A 27,180-nucleotide genomic window follows, 5' to 3' on the forward strand; every position below is an offset into this window, starting at 1 on the left:
TCGTTCTTAAAGCAATAGCAAGTAAAGTAATGAAATTGAAACTTAGAATTCACTTAGATTGCAGAAATCAGCTTTTAGACACGAAGGGAAAATTCAAGCAATATTTAGGGCTGAATTCTATGTTTTGGACCCTTTCTTCAACGAGCAGCACTTTAAAACTCTTTTTCGCATATTTTTCAACTCCTTTTTTTTTTTTTTTTTTTTTCTCAACTCTTCTTTTCTTTTCAACAAGCATAATAACTCACACTTCCCCCACACTTGTTTTCTGCCATACATTAATCAAAAGAAATTCAATTTGAATCATGCTTTACTATGCTTCAAGAATAAGGGTATGGATGGTCCTAAACTAGGCTAGGTAAGGATAATGTGGTTTAACAAAGAATGTAGGCTATCAAGGCTCAATGGGGTTAACTTAAACATATAACGATATGGGATACATGGCAGTTTGGCTTTGGTGGTGGTAACTACACAACTTCATCTTGAATATGTTTTATGCAAATCAATAGCATGCTTTGAATGAAATAGGCATGAGTTCTAGCATTTGGAACTAAATGATGAAACGCCTTCTAAGTAATAACCAAGCAAAGAATAATGAGATCATGCAACGACTTTAGAAAACAAGAATGCACAGATTTTAACTCTCCAAATAAACGTTTAAGCTCAAGTCTCACAAGGTTGTAGCGTTAGTTTGAGTTCTTTCCTTCAAGCATGTTACAAAAACTAATTTTTTCTTTTATGATTACATGTGATTTCAAAAGTTATAACCACAACCACGCATAAATAAAGAGTAAATCAAACTTTCATCCATGTTTATAACTCTCTTTAACAGTCATGCAATTACAAATCGAATCCTCATCATTGTGTTGGAAGGTACCCTAAGACACAAATAAGCGCACAAAAACAACTCTTTTTTGGATTTTCAAAAACAATTTTTCAAATTTGTATGAATTTTCGGATTTTTATGTCAAAACACACTGAAACACTCCAAAACAGCTTAAAAATACTTAAAACAACAAGGAACAACACTAGAAGTAATGGGTGATAAATTTCTACGAATTTCATGCAAAACAATGGTTACCCCCCACACTTAAATCAAACATTGTCCTCAATGTTTCAAGCATATACTCACACAAAAAACAAGCAAATAACAAACGACAAATAAACATGACAAATATGGCAAAGTAAAAACCAGACAGAGTAGAGTTTAAGAACGCAAATCTGGTTTTGGAGATAGTTGATCTTGTTGACTTTCCACAGCTTTGATCTTGAACTGGATTGGAATTGTACAGCGAAGCTTTGCTCTTTGGTGACGTTGCAGTTCCTTATTTGTTCTCCAAGCAGATGTGGCAGCTTCTTTAGTTCTTCATCTTAGACTCCTTGTGCTGGGTTGATTGTGCAAGCTGCATTCTTCTCTGCTTGTTTCTTCTGCACGACGGGCGGGCACGAGGTAAAGGTGTTGGTCTGTTTTTTTCTTCAATCTTTCCAAGTGCCCACCTCTTGCTTTCTTTCTCCTTGTCCCTAGTTGAGGATGAATCAGCACGTTGTCTCCACATGCTTCGAGGTATCATCTTCACTTCCCTTATACGTGAGAGACGAAGCGGAAGCATAAGATGATGAGTACTCGAGAGCAGGTGCTGGCTGGAGAAAGGACAGGGAGAAAGCATGATATGAGATACTCGTGCTCTCAACCTTTATGATATGAAATACTTGTGCTCTGGATGAGTTGTTTGCAGGGGTATCCCAGTGGATGAAAAATACAGAGTGACTTGAGAGGGTTTGTTGGAAAGCCATTTCAGAGAGGATGAAGGGTTAAGTGAGGCTGAAAGTTGGGTGAGACTGCTTCACTTTGAAGTTCAGCATTTATAGAATTTTCTTAATGGCTGGGAAGGCATTGTTCCATTACTCGTGTCGGCAAGCCTGGGATAATTTAACAGTAGTTTTCACGTGCATTCCGCTTCTCCAAAAAATTTCGACAGATTGCGCGTGATTTACGCAACGCAGATGTGCAAATTGACAGATGCTGACACGTCTCGATAAAGCAGAGGCCTCTTTAATATCCGGAATTTACGCTTCGAGTTCTGAGCTTCGTTGAGGGCAGAGATTGCATGTGACAAGTGCTGACGAGGCTGAGAGAGACAGATGGTTGGAATCGGTGTTTCGACAGACTGCTCGTAATTTTCGCAAAGCTGAGTTGCGTGTGATGGGTGCTGACGAGGCTGAGACAGTTGACACTCTTCGGTATCTGGAATTGGTGGTTTGTGAACAAGCCCAACTTTTGAGAAAGCTGGCGCCTCTTCGATCTCCGAATGGCTTCTTCGATTTCTGAGCTCACCTCTTCGATCTCTGAAATCCCATCGCGTGCTGATTTTTATAGAGGTATGCAGGACGTTCAAAGCACTCTTGAATTTCTGCCTGTAAAAACTCCCGTTTTGCACTTCTACGATCTTGACTTGTCCGATCTCCTATTTCTTTAACACCTCTGAAAAATGTCTGGCCCTTCCGACCGTCGTTTTGACTTGAACCTTGGTGAAGAAGCAGCCCCTCATTCTCCAGACAACATATGGCGCCCGTCCCTCATATCCCCTACTGGTCCTCTGACCGTTGGGGATTCGGTGATGAAAAATGACATGACCGTTGCGGTGGTGGCCCAGAACCTTGTCACCCCCAGAGATAACAGACTGCTCGCTAAACGGTCTGATGAATTGGCGGTTAAGGAGTCTCTGGCTCTTAGCGTGCAGTGTGCGGGTTCTGTGTCCAACATGGCCCAACGCCTATTTGCTCGAACCCGTCACGTTGAATCGTTGGCGGCTGAAATACAGAGTCTCAAAGAGCAGATTAGAGGACTCAAGCATGAAAATAAACAATTGCACAAGCTTGCACACAATTATGCCACAAACATGAAGAGGAAAATTGACCAGCTGCAGGAAACTGATGGTCAGATTTTACTTGATCACCGGAGGTTTGTGGGTTTGTTCCAACTGCATCTGCCTTCGTCTTCTGGGGCGGCACCGCGTAGTGAAGCTTCAACTGATCAACCTCCGATACCTCCTCCTTCCGTGGCCCCACCGACTGCTGAGACTCCGCCGACTACTGCAACTCCGCCGACTACTGCGACCTCTCCCAAGCAGCCTTTGTGAAGGCTCCCTCTTGTATTATGCTATGTTTCTTTATTTCCCAGTTTGCTGTTCATTTCCACGAAGTTTAATGTTAAAATCCTTTGCATATTTGTTAATGTTTCAAAATAGAAAGTCACAACCAAAAATAATTAAACAAGTAATAAAATTGACCATCAAGCAGAATAAAAGGGTTGCCTCCTTTAAAGCGCTTGCTTTAACGTCTTCCAGCCGGACGATGAACACCTTGATCAACCTTCATGGGAACCCACGGCATAGTGGGTTGTCTCTTCCACATCTTGTTCTACAAAGCTCTCATACATTGCATCCTTGAACGAAAATGGATAGTGATGTTTGTTGATGGGTGTGTTGTGTTGCCTAAGGTTCACGTTCCTGTGCCCACCGTCGGGGATCTGCTTGGGTATCTGCACCAAAGAAGGGAACCACCTATCAACTTTAATGGGAATTGGATTTGGATTAGGTGGCTTACCTATGTGATGTGATGAAGTGGTAGCAATGTGAACATTCTTCCCCATGGTGCTTTCGGCCAATTTGAGCACTGTGAGGGCAGTGGTTGTATGGTCCTTGTACTCCACTCCAATTCCCTCGTCTTGCATGGTTGTTGATGCATCCTTTGTGCTTGGTGCTGAACGGTCCAATCCTATCTTTTCAATTTTATCAATGGCACAACAAGAATGAACAACATTAGGAGTCTCAATGGATTCAGAAATTTTAAAACTAATCATGTCACCACCAAATGCCATAGTGACTAATCCTTTGGCCACATCAATCTTCGTTTGAGCCGTTTTCATGAATGGCCTTCCAATGAGGATGGGCAATGAAGGGGCATGGTCCGATTCATCCATTTCGAGGACATAGAAATCCGCCGGGAAGATTAAATGATCAACCTGCACTAAAACGTCTTCCAAAACTCCCTTTGGATAAGCGTTAGATCTATCGGCCAATTGTATGATTACACCATCATTTTTCAATGCTCCTAAGTTCATAGATGCATAAATGGAATATGGCATAACATTTATAGAAGCACCTAAATCAAGCATGGCAGATTTGAAACGGGTATTACCAATGACACGCGGAATTGTAAAACTCCCCGGATCTTTGCATTTGGGGGGTAGTTTATGTTGCAAGATGGCGGAGACAATCTCACTTACATGTACCACCTCTTTCTCCCGGACACGTTTCTTTGTTGTACAAAGCTTCTTTAAACACTTGGCATACTTCGGGATTTGCTTTATGGCATCAAGGAGGGGAATGTTGACATGCACCTTTCTAAATGTCTCTAGAACATCTTTTTCCTCCTCTTCGTTCTTTGATTGCAAAAATCTGCTAGGAAAGGGGACATTCAAAGGAAAAACATTAGTCGGAATTGAATTTAACACATTCTTACCCTTATTGGATGAATTGGACAGATTTGGAGCCATGGGGGCTTGCGGCATAGGTGTGTCCACCTTTGCCGTGGGTGGGCATGCTTCCTCCTCCTCAAATTGAAGTTTTTCATCCTCTTTGTGACCTGTTTTTGATGAAGAACCTGCCCCAATCTCTTTTCCACTTCTCAAGAGTATGGCCTTTACACTTTTAAAGCCTCCCTTCGGGTTTGGAATGGTAGAACTAGGAAGCCTTCCTTGGTCTCTAATCTGCCCAACAACGTCGGCAATCTGCCCCATTTGTTTCTCTAGTTGGTCCACTCTTTTGTTTTGATTTTCCTGCCCATTAGTCAAAGTGGTTAGTAACTTAACAAGTGTATCATTATCCAAAGCATTACCTGAATTATTTGGGGCAGATTGTGGTTGGACTTGAGGGGGTGCGTATGGTTTGTTGTAGAAGCCCGGGGGTTGTTGCCTAAAGCCTCCTTGTGGTTGGGCTTGTTGTGGCTCTCTCCATTTGAAGTTTGGATGGTCTCTCCACCCCGGATTATACGTGTTGGAATATGGATCATGTCTTGGCTGATTTTGGCTTTGAAACCCAATGACATTAGCGTTCTCCCATCCACCATTCTCAATGAGTTGAGGACACTTTTCGGATGCATGTCCTTGGATAGAACATACGCCACACACCATGGGTCCTTGAATCTTCATTCCCTCGGCCATCTGTGAAACAAGAGAAGTAAGATTAGCTAACTGAGATTGAATATTGGAAGTGGAACTTACCTCATGCACTTGTTGCCGTGGGGGTCCTCTTTGGCCTACACCCTCGTATTGTTGAGCGTTCAATGCTCGATTAGCAATCAAGATTTTTGCAGCCATGGGCGTTTTGTCTACCAATGCTCCACCCGCCGAGGCATCGAGCATTTGACGTTCTAGTGGTAGGAGCCCTTCGTAGAAGTATTGCAAAAGCAATTCCTCCTTCATCTGATGCTGTGGAAAAGAAGCAACAAGTGATTTAAATCGTTCATAATATGTAGGAAAAGACTCACCTTCATCTTGTTGAATTCCACTTATTTTTTTACGAAGAAGAATGATGCGAGAAGTTGGGAAAAACTTCTCCAGAAACGCCCTCTTCATACTCTCCCAAGATGTAACTGTACCGGGAGCCAACTCGTATAACCAATCCTTGGCTTTGTCCATTAAAGAGAATGGAAAAGCCTTCATCTTTAAAATACTTCCGTCAACGGTAACCGGAGTCATACTTGAGCACACCACTTCAAATTCTTTCAAATGTTTGTTCGGATCCTCCATGGACAGCCCATGGAACTTTGGAATGTGGTGGAGCAAACTTGACTTTAACTCGAACTCTTCGGTTTTACCTTGAGCAGCCATGGGATATTGGATACACAATGGTGCGGCATTATCCAAACCCGAGGCGGCAAGCTCCTTGAGCGTACGGTTGTCCATGGCTATACCTTGCTCTTCTCCACCCACTTGTGCCGTGACCTTCTCTTCAACCTCAACTTCTTGCTCTTCTAATTCAGGCTCGGGACTAGGAGGATTAGACTCTTGCAATTTCTTATTCATTCTCAAAGTCCTCTCAAAATCACCGTCAAAGTCGGAGATATGCTCACGAACAGGTTGTGAGCTACGGGTCATAAACTAGTACCTAAAAACAAAGAAAACAAAACAAATTAGCAACTTAAACAGAAACTTAAACAAAATACAATAATTCGAAAGAAAACAATCCAAGAGATTAGCAAAGTTGCTAATCCCCGGCAACGGCGCCAAAAATTTGATGCGAAATATATAAGCACACAAATTAAACCCTCTTTTTATCAATTGTAGTAAAGTATGTAAGTAGGGATCGTTCTAGGCCGGGGATTAGGAGGGATTGCTAAATCACTTGGAAACTGACTTGAAAACGTAAAAACAAAGTTTAAAACACTAACTAGACTCAAAGAATGCAAAACTATACTTTAAAACACTAAAACAAACCAAAAGACTCAAAACAGCCCCTAAACACTCAAAACTACCTTAAACACACAATCTGGGCAGTTTTGGGACTCTAACACAAACTTGGACGAATTTTGGTTTTCTAATGAACTAAAACACTTAAAAACATAATATAAGACAAGTTCTAATTAATATGACTCAAAGAAATAAGATGAGGTTGATTTTGGACGAAAATAATTAAATTAAGACAAGAACAAAGTAAACAAATTCTTAGACAAATTTAAGTGAATCAAAACAGATTGTAAAATGAATTTGAATGAAACTTATGGATGGAAGGCTAGCTAGGAGGTTCTTCTCCACACATGTCACACTTGCATACAAAACGATTTCCAGTTGCTTTTCGATAAGCTATGAATACTCAACGCCCCAAATTAACCGTGAATTGCACTAATTAACCCTCAGTTTTTCCACAAGTTATTGGATTGGATGATTGCATACGACAACCCAAAACATTCCCTACAAGTTCCCTACATGAATTGCATAATAGAGATACAAGCACGAATCATTAAGTTCTATGAAAAACATAAGCATTGACGAGGCACTCGTTACTATGATTTGCATGAAACTTATGACAAGAATTTACTTAACGTGATTGTGACTAGCAACCTTCACTACTTGTGAATATAAGTTCATAACGATTAGGTGAAACTCCCTTATATTCTAGCGTTAAATTCATGCATGAAAATTAAGCGTGCACTCTCAACCAACATACACAAATCATTTTTTATACGATCGGATAAGTAAATTGAATTCACAACTTATGAATCACAACTGGATGTAATCAAATCATATTGCAAGTATGAACATGGTTTCGAATCACCCCCTAACTAAGAGGGGTTTAGTTCCTCATACTCACAAGGCAAAGATACATAAAATTAGACATTAAAATCAAAGGAAAGAAAACACCTAAAATGCTCCAACTTGGGTAGCAAGTGCATCCAAGAATTCTCCTTTGCTTGCTTGCGGCAGATTGCTTTGTGGACGGATTTTTGGGTAGTTTTATGATGTAGAATGGATGGGGAATGGTATGGAAAGGTTTAGGGTAAGTGTGGAGGAGTGTTTGAGGGTTGGAGGGTGGTGGAGAACTAGGCAAAGAGGGTGGAAGAAGGTGGAGTGGCTGTTATGTTTTCTAGGCACTAGAATGGTGTTTTTGGGGTGTTTTGCTACCTAGGGTGAGTATGGACGAATTTCTGTGATGAATGGTGAATATGAGAGTGTGAACCCTTTGCCAAGGGGTGTAAACATGTATATATAGGCCCCAAAAACCTTAGAGAATCAGGTTAGGCTAGGGAGAATGCACGGCAAAGAGTGTATGTGGTGTGCAATGGTCCAAGGGTGAAAAATGAAGTGATGATGCAAAGTGTGAAGGGTAAAATGGAGTGGTCTTGTAGCTAGGGGGCATGAATGATTGTGTACATTGCATAGAGATGGAAATGGAGGTGAAAATGTGTCAATAAATGGGTCAAAGGTGCAGCAACATGTGGTACACAAGGCATAGGATTCCGAATGTGAATGATGGAGCATCAATTGGTGCATGTTATGGTTGTGAAAGTTGTATAAAATTTTGTGGGTGAAGGGAACAAGAGGTATCAAGCAATTAAGTGTAATAATTAAATGAATTGAAGCATGAAATCAGAAATTATGTAGGGGACAAGAGTGATCAAGCATGGCATGGGAATCCAAAGGGAATTCTATGTTGTTTTGCATGGCAATGAAGGCAAGTTGGGGTGACAAATTTTTGGGCTGAGTTCTTCATCTTTTGGACCATAATTCTTCACATTCTTGGACTCTTTAGTTCTCAAATTCGTCCATCCACTTTGGCCCAAATATGTGACATGCATTCCAAGCTCCATTTTGCTCCAAAATGCATCTTCTTGCCTACTTTGTCCATAAAATCTGAAAACACACAAAAATGACTTTAAACATTAAAATAACTAAGGAAACACGACATAAATGCACAAGAACAAGCCAACTAAGTCGCATAAATATGCTCCTATCAGTTGCCGCCACAGTAGCCACCACCGCCACTATAAACACAACCGCCACCACTGGCACCACAACTGCCGTTGTCGTCGCCCCTACTACATTGTTACCTCTATAGCCCAATCACCACACCCCCTTATTGGCACCCCCACCACCACCATCACAACCATTGCCTTACAACCGTTATCATCGTCATCGCCCACACTATTATGTCTATTTCTGTTGTTAAATACAATTATATCACTTTTGCATTAAAATTTATCACAGATTTATCAAACACTCAATTGCTTTATTTTGCAGCTGATTATTCTTAAGATTAGCAGAAGCAGTTTAAAAAAAAAAAAAACACAGTAATCCCAAACTGACCCTAAGGCTAAATCATGACTAAAGTTTATGCTTTTAAGTTTCCAAAATCTTAAAGTGGTCGAAACTCTCCATCTAGCACTTTTGCTATACTAGCTTGCTGATCAAATTCTTATTTAATGGGACCAAAGAAGCTTAAAACTTACATTGTAATATGCATGCCATGGCATCAAGATTGGCACCAAGTCTCTTAGTAATCCTCTCCATTTTCATCACCTTGTCATCACCAACCTCATGCCATCCTCTAGACCCTCTAACACCATCCGAGTTCATCCATGTCAAAACCATAGTCCAAAAATCCTACCCTTCTCAAAACCTGAGCTACCAATACGTAGGCCTAGATGAACCCGAAAAGTCCACCGTCCTCTCATGGCAATCAAAACCCACCAAAACCCCGCCACCTCTTCCTCGCCGTGCCTTGGTCGTTTTACGACTCAAAATGAAAACCCTAGAGCTCATAGTCGACATATCAATCCGTTCCATAGTTTCCAAAACTGAATTTGATAACAAACATGGATACCCCTTGCTTAACAATGAAGAACAATCTGTTGCGACTGAACTCCCGTTCAAATATAAACCCTTTATCCAGTCCATTAAAAAGAGAGGGCTTAATATGTCCGAAGTTGTGTGTAGTACTTTTTCAGTTGGGTGGTTTGGGGAGGCCAATACTAAAAGAACAATAAAGATTAATTGTTTTTACAAAAAAGATAGTGTAAACTTGTACGTTAGGCCAGTGGAGGGAATAACAGTCGCGGTTGATCTGGATGAGCTGAAGATCGTTGAATACATCGATAGGTTTGTTGCACCTGTGCCAAAAGCTGAGGGAACCGAGTACCGAGCGTCCAATCAGAAGCCTCCATTCGGTCCAAGGCTAAATGGTGCTCCAGTTATGTCTGGGGACAAAGGGTTCAAGCTCGACGGCAACACTGTCAGGTTAGTCATAAGTTAATTAATTATATTATAATTAACTTCCAGCATATCTTAAAGATAACTGTGTCTCACGTACGTACTCTTTTTCCTCAACCACATGTAGTAGTTATTCCTTAATTTTGGCTGTATTTAGTATTTTTTTTAATCCAATGATGTTCTACTAAATCATTGTACTAATTAACTATAATTAGTATTGTACTTGAATGAATTCTTAGTGGATTTGAGTATTTAATATATGGTTATAATATTATTGCTATGCTTAGAAGTCAACACTGTTGTTTGTGGAAATTGTAGGAAGCTTTTTTGGGTGTGACGATTTTACTCACATATTATGTTTCTAATTTAGGTGTTATATAATGAAGTTCATAGATCTAGATATATTATTAATAAACAGATACACATGTTTAGATAATACTTAGATACTTGCTAGTGAGTATCATATATACTCAATTTTGTGATTTGACTCAATCAAAAGATCACATATGTTTCTTGTTTTTAAAACTTCAAGAAACATTATAACATATAAAAAATTAAGATAAAACATGCATTAAAATGTCATTGAGCCAAATCTAAAAAGCGAATATATAAAGTACATACTAGTAAGTACCTAAGTATTATCCAACAAATGAATTGATAGACACCATTAATTTTTGGGTTTAGATATAAGCCCATGCAACAATTATTTCCTTGACAAAAACCCATCTCATTTTAAACATCCAAATAAAATCTAAATTTGAAATAGACTGCCATGTAAACAAGTAAATACCTATTATTTTCAAAATATTTACAATTGTTTGTGCCACAACACCCTAATTATGTTAATGAATTTAATTATCCATCACAATTATGGGAAATAAGTGCCTTATTATTACAACAGTATCTACCTTATACTTGTCTTACCATCATATGTTCCATTTCTTTTATTTGTTTGACAACCATTATGGGTAGATTATTTTGCATGTTTATATTAGACACATTTTGTTATAATTATGGATATTGTTTAGTTGGAGCTTAGTCATTAGGTTATTGTTAGAGAAATTTACCATGATGATTTTAGTTAAAGAAAATTGAATTTCAAGGGGTGTACTCATATTTTCAGTCCACTTGATAGTTGTGAACACGGAAAATTCCTGAAACGAAAGAGACAAGAACGACGTGCACAAACAAATATTAAGTATTTGATGATTTTGGGTTACAATCTCTCTCTATTTTGATCCTCTGATTCGATCTCCGTAAGGTGTGTATTTGTGGATGTGCGATTGATCCAAAGGGCCGTTGGGCTTGATCTAAGGATGAACGTTCTTCAAGGGCCGTGGACTTGATCTTGAAGGTGGATTTGAGCGGATCTTCAAAGGGGCTTTTGGGCTTGATCTTTGAAGAACAGTGATGAACGGATCTCCAAGGGCTTTTGGGCTTGACCTTGAAGAACAGTGATGAACGGATCTTCAAGGGCTTTTGGGCTTGATCTTGAAGAACGGTTGGATGTGTGGATTTGTCGACGTTGTTGATCCAAAGGGCCGTTGGGGCTTGATCTTGGATGAACGGATGATGAACGATGGTGCTTTCTTCAAGGGCCGTCGGGGCTTGATCTTGAATTGGTGGATGATTGTTGATCCAAAGGGCCGTTGGGGCTTGATCTTGGAAGAACGATGAACGAAGAACGAAGAACGCTTTCTTCAAGGGCCGTCGGGGCTTGATCTTGAAGGTGGATGATTGTTGATCCAAGGGCCGTCGAGGCTTGATCTTGGAAGAACGATGAACGAAGAACGAAGAACACTTTCTTGATTCTTCGGGAACCTGGATGCTTGAGAGCTTCGGAGTTTCAGAGCTTCAGAGCTTCAGAGCTTCAAGGTGTAATATGAATTGGTTTTTTTTTCAAATGAATGAAATGGGCTTGTATTTATAGAATTTTCCAAGGCCTAATTTTGAATATAATATCCCAGATGAAATAAGTCGTTTCTGCCAGGTGTTGACACGTGTCCTATTTGATGACTTTTCCAACTCATTTCAATTTTCGTTGAGTCACACGCTACGTGTAAAATTTATGTAATACATGAGCGTTGACACTTTGATTTATCGGTCAACATTTATTTACCGAAATTTCGATGTCTACAAATGCCCCCACTTCAAGGCGCGTCGTATACATGTGATTGTCACGTGTAGGAGATGCGTTTTGAAGTCCCTTACTGTAGATGTCGATCCAAGGGCCGTTGAGGCTTGATCTTGAATTGGGCTGGAGATTTCTTCAAGGGCCGTTGAGGCTTGTTCTTGAACTTTTGTTTGAAATTTCTTCAAGGGTCGTCGAGACTTGATCTTGAAGGTTGAAATTGGGCCACAAGGAGCTTCATGTGGTAGATGATCTTTGGCTTTGGTAGTGGATGAATCGGCACGTATTTTGTTGCGCTTGTTGACTTTCCACAGCTTTGATCTTGAACTGGGTTGGAGGATTTTCTGGATTCCTCCAATTGTTGATTTTCCACAGCTTATTCTTGAACTAGGTTTTGATTCAAGGGTGGTAGACACTTGATCTTGAATCAGACTTGTGATTTCTTCCAGGGCCGTCGAGGCTTGATTTTGAATTTGGCTGAAAGCTTCTTCAAGGGCCGTTGAGGCTTGATTCTTGAAGGTTGACTCGAACATATGGCAAGCAGGCACGAGGTGAATGTGACGACTTGTTATTTTGTTCAATCTTTCTAATCCACACCTGAGCAGTTTGGTCAGCGGTATGATCTTCAAGATTGATGGGCTTTTCTTCCAGTTGGTGACTTGATCTTTAAGGATTCGATTCAAGGGTGGTGAATCGGCACGTGCAGCCCACAACGCCTAGTAAGTCGACCCAAGAATTTGAGGGTCAAAACGAGTTCTTCATCTCAGACTCTTTCTGCCGAGTTGGCTGTGCATGCTGCATTCTTCTCTGCTTGTTTCTTCAGGCAGATGTGGCAGCTTCTCGAGTTCCTCAGTTCGGACTCCTTCTGCTAAGTTGACTGTGCAGACCACATTCTTCTCTGCTTGTTCCTTCTGCACTTTGTCTCCACATGCTGCAAGGTATCATTTTCACTTGCCTTATCTGTTCTCCAGGCAGATGTGGCAGCTTCTTTGGAAGTACAGCAGCAGTGCGAAACGAGTACTCGAGAGCAGTGCTAGGTAGGCAATCAGGGAAGGGTTCCAAGCAGTCGGTTCCTTACCCGAGTTTGAGTGGAAGTTCCGGCATATTGTTTTCTTTATCCTTGTCTTTGTAGGTAAGAACAAGGACAAAGGAAAGGACAGGGAGAACGCATGATATGAGATACTCTTGCTTTCTACCCTGGTGATATGAGATACTTTTGCCTTGGAGTCATTGGCTTGCAGAGGTACCCCAAGGAATAAGGAACACTGAATGACTCGAGAGGTTTCGTTGGGAAAACATTTTTGGAGATGAAGAAATGTTATGTATGTCTGCCTTACCATGTAGGGTGAAGGTGGACAGTTTATAGGAAGTTCTTTAATACCTGTAGAGGTACTATTCTTTCACTCGTGTTGGCAACTAACGCGTGATTGAACAGTAAAATTTCACGTGCTTTCTCCTTCACCGAAAATCTTCGACAAATTGCCCGTGATTTGCGCAAAGTTGAGTGTGCATATGACAGGTGATGACTCGACTGAAAAAGACTGGCGCCTCTTCGATATCTGGGATTGGCGCATCGACAAATTACTCGTGATTTCCACAAAGCTGAGTTTGCGCGTGACGGGTGCCGACACGTCTGGAAAAAAGCAAGATGCTTGCCTCTTCGATTTTTGAATGGCCTCTTCGAATTCTGAGCTCGCCTCTTCGATCTCTGAAATCCCGTCGAGTGCTGATTTTTATAGAGGCATGCAGTTCGTTTCAAAACACACTTGAATTTTCGCTTGTGAAAACTCCCCTCTTGTACTTCTAAGATCTTGATTTGTCCGATCTCTTCTTCCTTCAACACTTTGAAAATGTCTGGACCCTCCGACCGTCGTTTTGATTTGAACCTTGGTGAAGAGGTAGTCCCGTCTTCTCCAGATAACATATGGCGCCCAACCTTCATATCCCCTACTGGTCCTCTTACCGTTGGGGATTCGGTGATGAAGAATGATATGACCGCTGCGGTGGTGGCCCGGAACCTTGTCACTCCCAAAGATAACAGACTACTTTCCAGGCGGTCTGATGAGTTGGCTGTTAAGGAGTCTCTGGCCCTTAGTGTGCAGTGTGCGGGTTCTGTGTCCAACATGGCCCAACGCCTATTTGCTCGAACCCGTCAAGTTGAATCGTTGGCGGCTGAAGTGATGAGTCTCAAACAGGAGATTAGGGGGCTCAAGCATGAGAATAAACAGCTGCACAAGCTTGCACACAACTATGCCACCAACATGAAAAGGAAAATTGACCAGATGCAGGAATCTGATGGTCAGATTTTACTTGATCATCGGAGGTTTGTGGGTTTGTTCCAGCAGCATTTGCCTTCGTCTTCTGGGGCTGTACCGACTGCTGAGGCTTCAAACAGCCAACCTCCGACGCCTTCTCTTCCTGGAGCTCTGCCGAGTTGTGAGGCGCCACCTGATCGTCCTTGAATATCCCCTGTTGTAAATTTGATTTGATTTTTTTTTTTTTTTTAAGGTATGCATAATGCAAATTTGTGTAAAATTTCCAGAAAAAAAATAAATAAAATGGACTTTATTTCTCTCGATGCATTTTTTTTTTTGTTGCTATATACATACATATATTATGTACATACACACCATATTATCATAACTTCATTTTCTTTTCTTTTCTCCTTCTTTTTTTTTTTTTTTTTTTTTTTTTTTTTAAATAAATATATATATATTTTTTTTCTTTCTTTTTCTGCACACGGTGCCAGACGCACCATGAAACCCTTTTTTTTTTTTTTTTTTTTTTTTTTTGTATTATTTTCTGTTTCTTTAGCTGGTGCCCATGCACCATTCCCTTTTTTCACGTGGTGCCAGATGCACCACCACCCTTTTTTTTTTTTTTTTTTTTTGTATAAATTTGGGTGATGGGTAGAGGAACTTGCAGGGAGCGGACGAAGAGTTGGAGTTTGAGGAAGCGCTTCTCGGCCGGCTAGTCGTTTGACAGCGGTCTTTGAAGTTGTTGGCAGCTGCGAGGCAAGAGATGGAGGAGGTGGAGGTGATTTTGACGTCGGATCCAGCTAGAACCCAGAGCATAGCCATTGAGCCCAACCGCCGAACACAGCCGCCGCACACCCGTTGCACTGCTACTGAGCACAGCCATTGCGCATCCGTTGCACTGCCACCGAGCACCGCCACTGATCGAGCACAGCCACAGAGCACCGCTACTGAGCACAGGCACATAGCACAGCCCACTCATCCCTCGGCAGAGATCCAAAGCAAGAAGAAAATTCCAAAAACTGAGGAAAGTTCATGTTCCTGTCCCAGCGATGATCCTTGTGCCATGGGACCTGGTCCAGGCCGTATGGGTTAGATGGAGAGAAGGCAGGGAGGAGCCTGGTGGATTTCAGAGTCGAGATCGAATTCAGACGGAGAATGAGAGACTGAGACGACGAGATCGAAGTCCTGAACGAAGTTCTAAACCCTGACCCAGAACCTGCATACCGATGATGATGAACCAGAACCTAATTCCCAAAACCAAACAACCAGAACCCACATCCTGCAGTAGAGACCAATGTCGAGGAGCAGTCTGGGGACGCCATCGTCGGGGAGAGGCTGTTTAAGGCACGAAGGGAAGGTAATTTTGCTACTGTACGAAGGAGACCGCGCGATCTCCTTGGTGATATCCCTTCACCGCTTGCAGACACAGGCACAAGCGACGACGTTTTTACGGTGAGGCCCCTTGTCCTCGCTGGCCTCCACTCTCCGTATGATCTCACCGAGCAGCTCCGGGAGCATATCCGACCACGAAGACGACAACAGCGACGAAGATGAGTCAGCACAGTTCGAGTCACGGACGACTCGGCGGTCGCCCCCACGGGCCTGATCCTCGGTCGCTGAGCTTCAATTCCCTGAACGATTTGGAGAATTTCCAGGAGCGAAAGGCTTTCCGCAGCGACATGGGTTCAGATTTGGGGCTTTAGGGTTCCTGATTCTTTGGATTGTGTGCATCTTCCATCCAGCAGCTGCCAACCCTCCATGATGATACTCACTGATTGTTTCATCAACAAGTATTACAAGATCTCGTGTTGAACCAGACATACGGATGCTCTGAGCTGCAGCAATGGCTCCGCATGGGCAGAATGTAGGATTGTTGCATATGCTTCTCTGTGGGCTCTTTCCGAGTAAAAGCTTTCTTTAGCCGTGAGAGGAGTTTGAGAGTGGATAAAGCATGAGAATGGGCTGTGACCCATGGCAGAAACTCGTTGACGCAAACACAAAACTTCACTCCATCTTGAACTGGTGTCTTCGGATCAAAAAATGCCCAATTCAAACCAAAATGCCTCCAGTCCTGCCAATGCAAGCCTTTTGTTCCTGAGGAGTTGGCCTGCCCCAGCTCAAGAAAATCATGCCTTGGTTGCGGTTGCGTCCAAGTTTGAAATATTAGTCGAAATCTGAGTGGAATTGAGAAGAGATGGTGGCGCCGCCGTCGCAACTGTTTCGAAGCCGTCGAAGTCGCAGGAGACGGACTGGTGTGGGGATTTATGGCGTTGTCGCTTTCTGCTATGCCTAGGTTGGCAGCGGCGGATGAAGAGGGAGAGACCCGTTGCTTGATGGGCTCCAAGAGCCTGACGGTGAGGTGGAGGTATGGGTGCACGCATGAGGCTTGCAGAGAGCAGGCGAGCACCGCGAGCAGCGTAAGCGGAGGAGAGAGAGGAGTTGCGATCTGCTCTGCCTAGGTTGGCAGCGGCGGATGAAGAGGGAGAGACCGAATTTGGGTGCCCTCTGGGTGCCCCAAATTTCTACAGAGACGAAGGGAAAGGGATGAGAGATCCACGGGAGTCATGGCAATTTCAGATCTATGAGGATCGGACCGGGTTAAAGGTCGAGATCCCGCCGGAGATTGAAGCCATTGGAATCGCCAATTGAGGAACTTTTGAGGATTTTGGTGCTCCCACACCCAGTCACACCATGGATGTGTGCTCGGGAGTTGCAGTTGAGAAATGCGTTCGGCTTCTTCCACACAACCGTCCTCATCTAACCCTTCCAACATGGACTGGAATTCCCTGCTGTAAACATGGTTGCTTCTTGGACTCGGAGATGAAGATGAGGGAGTGGGAGATGCGGGTCTTGCAAGTGATGATGATGATGATTTGGACGACGCAATCTCTGTGCTCGAGGAGATCTGGAGAGGATGATAGCCTGGTGGACGTGGGCATCGCACCCAACAATCTAATGGTGGCGCCGATCTGAGCACTCAGCAGCGACAGGTGATGGTGAAGATGGCCACGGGAGTCGCATCTAAAACCATGTCGGTGACTCGGGACGAGCCAACTCCGGTGTGGAGAGTGACCTGGTCCTGCGGTGTGGACTGATATGGGCTATTTTCCTGGGCCGGGTGTTGCTTTGGAGAGATCTGGGTTTTGTGCTTCTTCTCAACCGAATTGGGCTTGTGGCTGCTGGGCCGAGACACTCATACATATACTCTTTTTTTTGTAAATACATAATAACATATGTATTCTTTTTTTTTTTTTTTTTTCTCTTTTTCTTTTTTTGTAATAAAATTGACTTTCTTTAATAAAACATTTTATTTTATTTGTTTTTTTTAGTATGACTGTACTCAAAGTTGAACGTTTGAGTTGCCTACGTACCCTTCCAAAGAAAGAGATCAAGTCAAAACGTAGTTCAAATACATACATATATTTTTTTGGTATTTTCTTTTGTTGTGCCGTTTGCAGTTTCAGCTCATGCAGACAAGGAGCGTTTGGTGTTGCCTTTTATGCTCGTGTAGACCATGAGCGTTGTGCCACGCAGTTTTGGCTCGTGCAGGCGAGGAGCTTTGTGTCTTGCAGTTTAGGCTCGTGCGGACAAGGAGCTTTGGTGGTTCGTCAAGCGATCTGGGAGAGGCGTTCCTCACAATTTTCATAGCAAGGAGCTTTGACCGCATGATTGAATAAGTCTTTGGGCAAGAAGTCGCGCATCGTGATGGCAACGGACAATTTTTGTGTCGCAATTTCATCATCTTCAACACGTTCACGTTGCTTTGAAGGTTGACAATAGCTGCTTTGCCCCCTTTCCGATTGGCGGACTTGTGGAGGAGACGTATGCTTCTTGTGCAATTTCTTAGGAGTGACTTGAGTCCATCCTTCTACTTTGCTTGTCTTGGAGGATGCCCCCAGCGGTTGAGGTGAAAACTTTGAGTCGGAAGAGCCAGAAGTGAAGGTGGTATAGTTTGACTTCGCCACTTCGTCAAGATCTAGCTCGATGATTCCTTTCTGAGCCAGCTTCATGATGAGATCTTTCAGCACGAAACATTTTTCTGTCGGATGACTGATGAAGCGGTGGAATTTACAGTACCTTGGACTGTCGGTGCGATTCATCTCTTCTGGCCGTTTGCACTCAGGCAAACCAATTACCTTCTTTTCTAGCAAGTCTTCTAACATGGCAACCACATCAGAGTCGGGGAATGGATAAGTCTTCTCCTCAAGCTCCTTTAAAGTGCGTCTACGCATCTCTTGATCACGAAAAGCTTCGGTTTGAATCGCCTTGCCTCGTGTGGATATTTTGACGGGAGATGTGTTGACCGTCATCGCTTCCTTGGTGGGTTTCCATGCAGCCTTTTCCACCTTTGGCCCAAGAACTTTATCGTTCTTGTAGTCGGCGATCGGTTCCTTCTTCCCATGATGGGCGATGCTCAACTCCATGTCATGGGCGCGAGTGGCCAATTCCTCGAAAGTCTGTGGTTTAATGCCTTGAAGGATGTATTGCAAACCCCATTGCATGCCTTGGATGCACATCTCGATTGAAGAGGTTTCCGAGAGCCTGTCTTTACAGTCGAGGCTTAGAGTGCGCCATCTGTTGATGTAGTCAATGACTGGCTCGTCCTTCCACTGCTTTGTGCTTGTTAGCTCTAGCATGCTCACAGTGCGACGGGTGCTGTAGAAGCGGTTGAGGAATTCCCGCTCTAATTGCTCCCAGCTGTTGATGGACTCAGGCTCTAGGTCCGTGTACCACTCAAAGGCATTTCCTTTCAGCGAGCGCACAAACTGCTTGGCGAGGTAGTCTCCCTCCGTCCCCGCGTTGTTGCAAGTTTCGACGAAATGTGCAACGTGCTGCTTTGGGTTTCCTTTTCCATCAAACTGCATGAACTTTGGTGGTTGATAACCCCTTGGCATCTTTAGGGCATCAATCTTCTTGGAATAGGGCTTCGAGTAGAACAAGGAGGTATGTGAGCTCCCTTCGTACTGTGCCTTGATGGTGTTGGTGATCATCTCCTGCAGCTGCTGGATAGAAAGAGATCCCATGAGTGCCGCTGCTTGGTCTGGCTCCGGCTTCCCATCGATTTTCTTCACCGGGGGTTCTTCGTCTCCGCCAGCTCCTCCCTTTAGTGGATCATCTTCTGGGTCGGGTTTATCGCCGTCCTGCGCCTCCAGTCGGTTGACTAGTGCTGCAATTTGCAAGTCTTTTTCTTCCACAGTTCGGGTTAGCCTTGCGATTGCTTCATTCATTTGAGCCAGCTGCTCATCGATTGAAGTTGCTCCAATGGTCATGACTTGCATGGCTGAACTGTCGCTTGAATCGGCATCGGAGAGCATGGATTCGGAGTGTTTCCTTGGGCTTTCCCCCCTTGGTGCCCTTAGTGAGGCTAAGGTGATCAAAGGCTCGTGCCTTGGGTGCTTTTGTTCCCTTGGCAGAGTTGATGCAGAGGTGAAAGAGGCGGCAGAAGTAGCTCTTGCCATGCTTCGAGTCGTGATGCCCAAAGTGACACCAGTTGCGACGAGGACGCTTTTGTTCTTTGCACCGGTTGCGGGAACAGTTTGAGCCTTCCTTGATGCCATTAATTTTGGAAGTGTGCTTGAATTTCTTGAACGGAGAAAGAGATGAGAGGCAGAGATCGTCCCACTGGGCGTGCCAATTTGTGAACAAGGAAAATTCCTGAAACGAAAGAGACAAGAACAAACGCGCACAAACAAATATTAAGTATTTGATGATTTTGGGTTACAATCTCTCTCTATTTTGATCCTCTGATTCGATCTCCGTAAGGTGTGTATTTGTGGATGTGCGATTGATCCAAAGGGCCGTTGGGCTTGATCTAAGGATGAACGTTCTTCAAGGGCCGTGGACTTGATCTTGAAGGTGGATTTGAGCGGATCTTCAAAGGGGCTTTTGGGCTTGATCTTTGAAGAACAGTGATGAACGGATCTCCAAGGGCTTTTGGGCTTGACCTTGAAGAACAGTGATGAACGGATCTTCAAGGGCTTTTGGGCTTGATCTTGAAGAACGGTTGGATGTGTGGATTTGTCGACGTTGTTGATCCAAAGGGCCGTTGGGGCTTGATCTTGGATGAACGGATGATGAACGATGGTGCTTTCTTCAAGGGCCGTCGGGGCTTGATCTTGAATTGGTGGATGATTGTTGATCCAAAGGGCCGTTGGGGCTTGATCTTGGAAGAACGATGAACGAAGAACGAAGAACGCTTTCTTCAAGGGCCGTCGGGGCTTGATCTTGAAGGTGGATGATTGTTGATCCAAGGGCCGTCGAGGCTTGATCTTGGAAGAACGATGAACGAAGAACGAAGAACACTTTCTTGATTCTTCGGGAACCTGGATGCTTGAGAGCTTCGGAGTTTCAGAGCTTCAGAGCTTCAGAGCTTCAAGGTGTAATATGAATTGGTTTTTTTTTCAAATGAATGAAATGGGCTTGTATTTATAGAATTTTCCAAGGCCTAATTTTGAATATAATATCCCAGATGAAATAAGTCGTTTCTGCCAGGTGTTGACACGTGTCCTATTTGATGACTTTTCCAACTCATTTCAATTTTCGTTGAGTCACACGCTACGTGTAAAATTTATGTAATACATGAGCGTTGACACTTTGATTTATCGGTCAACATTTATTTACCGAAATTTCGATGTCTACAATAGTATCGTCACACGAATTTCACAAAATTGTACAGCTGACGAGTCGGAGTATGGTTTCCTTAAATCAAGGCGTGGCCCCCTGCCCATACATATGTCATAGATTAATATTCGTGCAATTTAAAAAAAAAAATAGTAACATTAGGGGGACCACATATCTATATCATATTTGGTATATTATCTCATGTGGTAAGTAAAGTATACAATCAATATTCAATGAGATAAGTTCATTAATTGACGTGATATATGCACATTATTTACTATCAAATGATACACAAATATGGTACAAAATATGTGATTTCCCTAACGTTTTTCTGAGAAGAAATTTTGGTTGGGGTTGGAGTATTCTGTTTTCTATTGCACATGTTTTGATTTTGTTACTAGCTAGAGTCGGTTGGGATGCGTTAATATTTAGGGCTTATAATTAAGAATTGTAATATAGGTCATCTCCAACCCTTGGGGATAAAGCTTAAAAATTTAAGTAAAACAATTTTAAGCCATATGCCATAAACAATTTTTCCGCTCTAATCCTTGTGGCTTAAAATTTTAGCCTGTGATAATTAAATCATGATTTTAGCCTAACTTTTTGTTTTCGGTAACTTTTTTTAAAATAAAATTTATGTAGATTATCTTAATTTACTTTTATGAACATTTTAGTCTAAAAACATTTAAATTCTGATAAGTAATTAAAAATCATACAAATACATAGGTATTTATAAGTTTTAAGTTAAGTTTGATTTAAATATATTTTTTAAGTTATTTTAGACATTATATTTAATTTTGGGCCGTCCAATATATTTTTTTTTACTATTAGATTTGATCTCATTTGATCCTAGCCGTTAGATTATAAGTAAAAAGCAAAAAAAATGTTTTGAAATATGACAGTTTGGTGGGTCCAAAATAATTTAAGCCAGACTTAAATCCTGAGAGGAATCTAGCCCAGAGATATATTTTATCCCTAGGGCTTATTTTAGCCCATGGTTGGAGATGGTTTGGGGGTATTAAAGCTTATATTTTAATCTTTATTCCATAAATCGAAGATGGTCTAAGTCTGCAAATTTGAGTGATATATATATATATATATATATATATATATATATATATATATATATAGACTGTATTGTAGGTTACAATATCATTAAATAAATCCAATCACAAAAGTTAATGTAATGTTAATTTTTTTAATACAACGATATATTTTACACTAAGAGGAGGAGGAGTTCGGCTAAGCCACACATAATGGGCAACCTAATTTAGTATCGAATTTACCATCTATGAGATTTGAATCTAAGACCTCTCACTTACAAGTGAAGAGGAATACTCTCTGACAGTAGTACTGAGTGGCAATGTTAATTTTATATTGAACACTTAACAGAAGTGTTTTGGTTACATAAACGAGAGAGGATCCTCGCCGGATCCTCTTTGTGAGGATCCCGGGGATCCTCCAATCACATTTGTTCATCGTACATCGTGCGGCGAGTTTTTGTCAGGTACTGTTTATATTTAATTTTAAATAAGAAAATTTACAATGATTTCTAATCGTACGATCTACGATGAACATATGTGATTTGAGGATCCCCAAGATCCTCACAATACATAAACCACTACTTGTATTCTTTATATTGTTTTATGATTGTTTTAATTCATTGTTTGGGAAAGGGATCCTCTCCGAATCCCTTCCTCCTAATCCACCAAATCAGGAAATCCGTGTCGTTGAAATTTGATCCGGAGATGATCCCTTTCCCATTGTTTGTTTCATTGACTCTAAATCAAAGTGATCATTGTGTCCTTTTTCTTTCTTTTTCTACATACTTTAATTTGTATCATATAATATTTAGAGTTAATCTCAGTTTACTACCCTGAAGTTTCTTGATTTTCAAATTTGGCACATAAAGTTTTTTTCGTTACAGTCTAGTACCTAAAGTTATAATTCTAGGACACTTTCATACATCCGTTAAGTTTTCCGTTACAACCTCCGTTAACTGATGACGTAGTGCCCACGTGGATAATAATTGGGCGCCACATGTCAATATGGGCTCACTTTAATATTAAAAAAAATTAAAAATGCAAAAACACAAAAACTCTAAAAAAAAATAAAAAATATCCACTTGTCTTCTACCTCCCCCCAACCCCCTACCTCCCTTCTTTCCTCTGCAACCCGATCCCTTCCTTCTCTCCTTTGCAACTCCCACCCACCCTCCCTCATTTCTCTCTTTTGCAACCCGCACCACCCTCCCTCATCTCCTCTGCAACCCACACCCTCCTCTCCTACCTCACTTCACTCTCGCTCCCTCCCTTCTTTCCTCTACGCCTACCCAACACTCTATACCCAACCCACCTCCACCCTTTTCACCTCCCCTCCCTTCTCTCTCCTCCATCCTCTTCACCTTCACCCTTTGCAAATTCGAAATTCGATCCGGAGCAGCTACAGTTCACGAGCCACTCGAGGAGAGAGAAGAACCGAAGTAAGGGAGCGACCACGGGCTGTTGTCAGAGTCCAGTGAGGTGGCAGCAGGGGCTAGGAATGCTCAAGAATCAATTAGGATTTGGGAATTTATCCAAATTAGGGATTTGGGTCAACTGGGTTTTTGATAAATTTCATAAATTGGATGGGTTTCTTGTTGAATTGGAATTCCTTTGGGTGGGATTTTGTTGGGGTGGGTGTGTGGGGAGGGTAGATACGGGTTGCAGAGGAGAGAAGGAAGGGTGGTGCAGGTTGCAGAGGAGAGAAGGGAAGGTGGTGCAGGTTGCAGAAGAGAGAAGGGAAGGAAAGGGTGCGGGTTGCAGAAAAGAGAAGGGAGGGAGAGGGTGCGAGGGATGAGGTAGGAGACATATGGTTTTTTTTTAATTTTTAATTTTTTAATATTCAAGTGGGCCCATATTGACATGTGGCACTTAATTATTGTCCACATGGGCGCCACATCACCAGTTAACAAAAGTTCAAATGAAAAAATTAACAAATATATGAAAGTGTTCCAGAATTATAACTTTAGGTATCAGACTGGGATGAAAAAAACTTTTATGTACCAAATATTGAAAACCAAGAAACTTCAGAGTAGTAAACTGAGATTAACCCTAATATTTATATGGGAAGTGATTTTCTTGCATTTTTTTTACTCTCGTACACATCTTGTTTAATTATAAGAAAAACTAACGAAAAATCCTCAAAAACTTTAGTTTTAATGAAAATGACAAAATAAAGGTGTAAGTGAATGGTAATACTTTTCAAAATAAAAATTATCCTTTTCATTAAAAGTAAACAGTGCTTCATTAAGATTGCCTTAATTATAGCCGTCTATTTGACTATTCAATCTGGTAGCCATAAATTTATTCCGTTTAACAATTGGCTTTTTATATTAGTACCCCATAAAATGTTGAATGCACCCCACATTAAAATTTAATATTAAATGACTTATTTACCTCACCATACAATAACAATTTTGACCTTATTAGGTTTATAAAAATAAAAATTTCTAAATACACTCCAAATCACTTTTATTGCATTATTTATCTTCTCAACTATCAAAATGTGGAATCGCACAACTAACCATTTGTACTTGTACCTCCATTTATATCCATCAATGTAAAATGCAGCTTCAAATATTTCAAATATTTCAAGAGTATACGTCTTAAAACCAGCCACACAACAATTCAAATATTTCCATGAGTATATGTCTTAAAACCAGCCACGCAATAATCAAAATAAAATTCCTACACTGCAGAAATGAAGTTCATGAAAGTCAAAACAAAAATTGCATACCACGAAGTTAAACTTATTAATAAGCTACTGCTGATGTTACCCTACTTAACGAAGGTAGACATCTATCGATGCAAACTATACTAAGATGATTTCAAATCATCATTTTGAAATCATTCGGCAAACTAAACGTTCAGATGATTTGAAATCTTTCGGTAAACTAAACGTTCAAATGGTTAGACTCAGTCCCTGAAAATAAAAAATGAGTGTTATAAGATTTGAGAAATATGGTGTGTATAGAAAATGTGGCGTGTATGTACACAATATAAGATGTATATTGAGAATGTGAGGTGTGAGGGTATTATAGGAAAGTATGTGGGGTGTGTTAAGATAATTTTTAAGTGAAAAAGCAAATGTATGGTGTATTAAGTATGTAGAGTTTATTCAACAATTTGTGGTATGTTAATATAATAAGCCTTAACAATTTACTAATATTCATATTTGTAATCATCATCAGGTGGGCCAATTGGATCTTCCATCTCGGATTTGATGTTCGAGCGGGTGTGATTATATCTCAAGCATCAATATATGATCTTGAAATGCACAAGTACAGGAGGGTTTTGTACAGAGGCTTTGTATCCGAGTTCTTTGTCCCGTACATGGACCCCACAGAAGAATGGTACTACAAAACCTTCTTCGACTGTGGAGAATTTGGGTTTGGTCTATCCACAATCTCACTCAAACCGTTGACCGACTGCCCAGCCAATGCCCAGTTCATGGACGCCTACTATGCTGCCCAGGACGGCACGCCGGTGAAGATATCGAATGCTTATTGCATCTTTGAGAGACATGCAGGCAACATCTTGTGGCGCTACACTGAAGTCACCATCCCAGATATAGTGGTGATGATAAAGTTTTCTTCTTATTTTTCAAATGTGTTTGATTGATTTGTTTTTTGATGTAAATGTGGTGTAATCGAGGGATAACGGAATTGCAGATCACAGAGGTTAGGGCTGAGGTCACTCTGGTTGTGAGGACGGTTTCAACTATAGGCAACTATGACTACATAATTGATTGGGAGTTCAAGCCAAGTGGCTCCATCAAAATGGAGGTATGTTATATGATAGCTAGGGTCTTATAGTGTGTACATATGTACTGGTTTAAATTTTAAGTAAACTTATAGATTGATAATCTGGATAACTATTTGCCAACTAAACAATATATATCTGTCGGTGAATTTGAATGATTGGTCATGTTAGTTTATTATACGATCAAAACGTTCTTCCTATATTCATATTCTGACAAAATGAGCATGTGTCAACAGATGTTACGCTTGATGTTGCGCTTGACAATTATGGTTTGTTGATCTTCAATTTCTTAAACAGGTGGGGCTAACAGGTGTGCTAGAAATTGGAGCAGTTAATTACACCCACATAGACCAAATAGAGGAGGAAGTTTTTGGCACATTGGTGGCAGATAATAGCATTGCTGTGAACCATGATCATTTCTTGACATACCATCTTGACCTTGATGTCGATGGTGAAACCAACTCCTTTGTCAAGAATAATTTTGTGACGAAACAAGCAACAGGCCACAACACACCCAGGAAGAGTTATTGGAATATTGTAAGCGAGACGGCTAAAACTGAGTTAGATGCAAGAATTCGCCTTGGTTTGAAGCCAGCTGACCTGGTTGTGGTAAACCCTAATAAGAAGACCAAACCCGGGAACCCATTTGGCTATCGTTTGATCCCGGGGGCAGTCGCAGGAACCCTATTGTTAGAGGATGATTACCCGCAAATACGCGGCGCTTTCACTAAGTACAATGTGTGGGTTACAACAAGTCCAAAAAATGGGCAGGAGGAAGACATGTTGATGAAAGTAGAGGAGAGGACACATTAGATGTGTGGAGCAACAGGTATTAATTAAACTGTGATTAAATTTGGTTAATGCAGCAAAAGATTTTACAAAACGTTTTTGATTTCTCTTGTTCATTTTGGTTGACTGGTGTGAATTGTGATTGTTTTATGTGTGCAGGAATAGGAAAATTGAGAACAAAGATATAGTGTTGTGGTACACAATTGGGTTTCACCACAATCCTTGCCAAGAGGATTTTCCAATGATGCCAACATTGAGTGGTGGATTTGAGCTCAGGCCAACCAATTTCTTTGAGAGCAGTCCTGTTCTTAAAGTTAGAACCATACCTTCTAAGCACCACTCGCCCAATTGTACCGCCAAAAACTAGCTGGGGACTTTTTATTTATCATGAGTGATTAATAATCCTAAGAGCTTAATAAGTGATGTTTTCATCTCATTGCAGTTGTAATTTATTGCAAGTTTTAGTTACAAATTACATATCTAGTCCCATTCCAATCCATGTCACCATGAACAAACGATAGTTATTACTTAGGAAATCAACATCTTGGTGGGGTTCGTAGTCTATAAGGTTAAGAGAATTTATAATACTCCCAGACATGGCTAGTTAGCAAACTGAGATCTTGGTTGTTAAAAAAACTTAAAAAGAATCACTCCACTAAGTACTGGTTTGGTATTGAATTACTTTTTATAAAAAGTGGGTATAAAAAAAAAGCTGACCTCAAAAAGGTGTTTGGTAAACACTTAAAAACAGCTTATTTTCATAGTTTTTGGTGAAAAAAATCTGAAAACGTGAAATTGCAGAAATGAGCTTAT

At 41.4% G+C, this 27,180-nt stretch overlaps 1 pseudogene; it reads left to right on the forward strand.

The window, feature by feature from the left end:
* Positions 1 to 8,951: 8,951 nt before the first annotated feature.
* On the forward strand, positions 8,952 to 26,862 carry LOC103409872 (amine oxidase [copper-containing] alpha 2, peroxisomal-like; annotated as a pseudogene).
* Positions 26,863 to 27,180: the final 318 nt, after the last annotated feature.

Source organism: Malus domestica, chromosome 16, assembly GCF_042453785.1.
Source record: "Malus domestica chromosome 16, GDT2T_hap1".
Classification (NCBI taxonomy): Eukaryota; Viridiplantae; Streptophyta; class Magnoliopsida; order Rosales; family Rosaceae; genus Malus; species Malus domestica.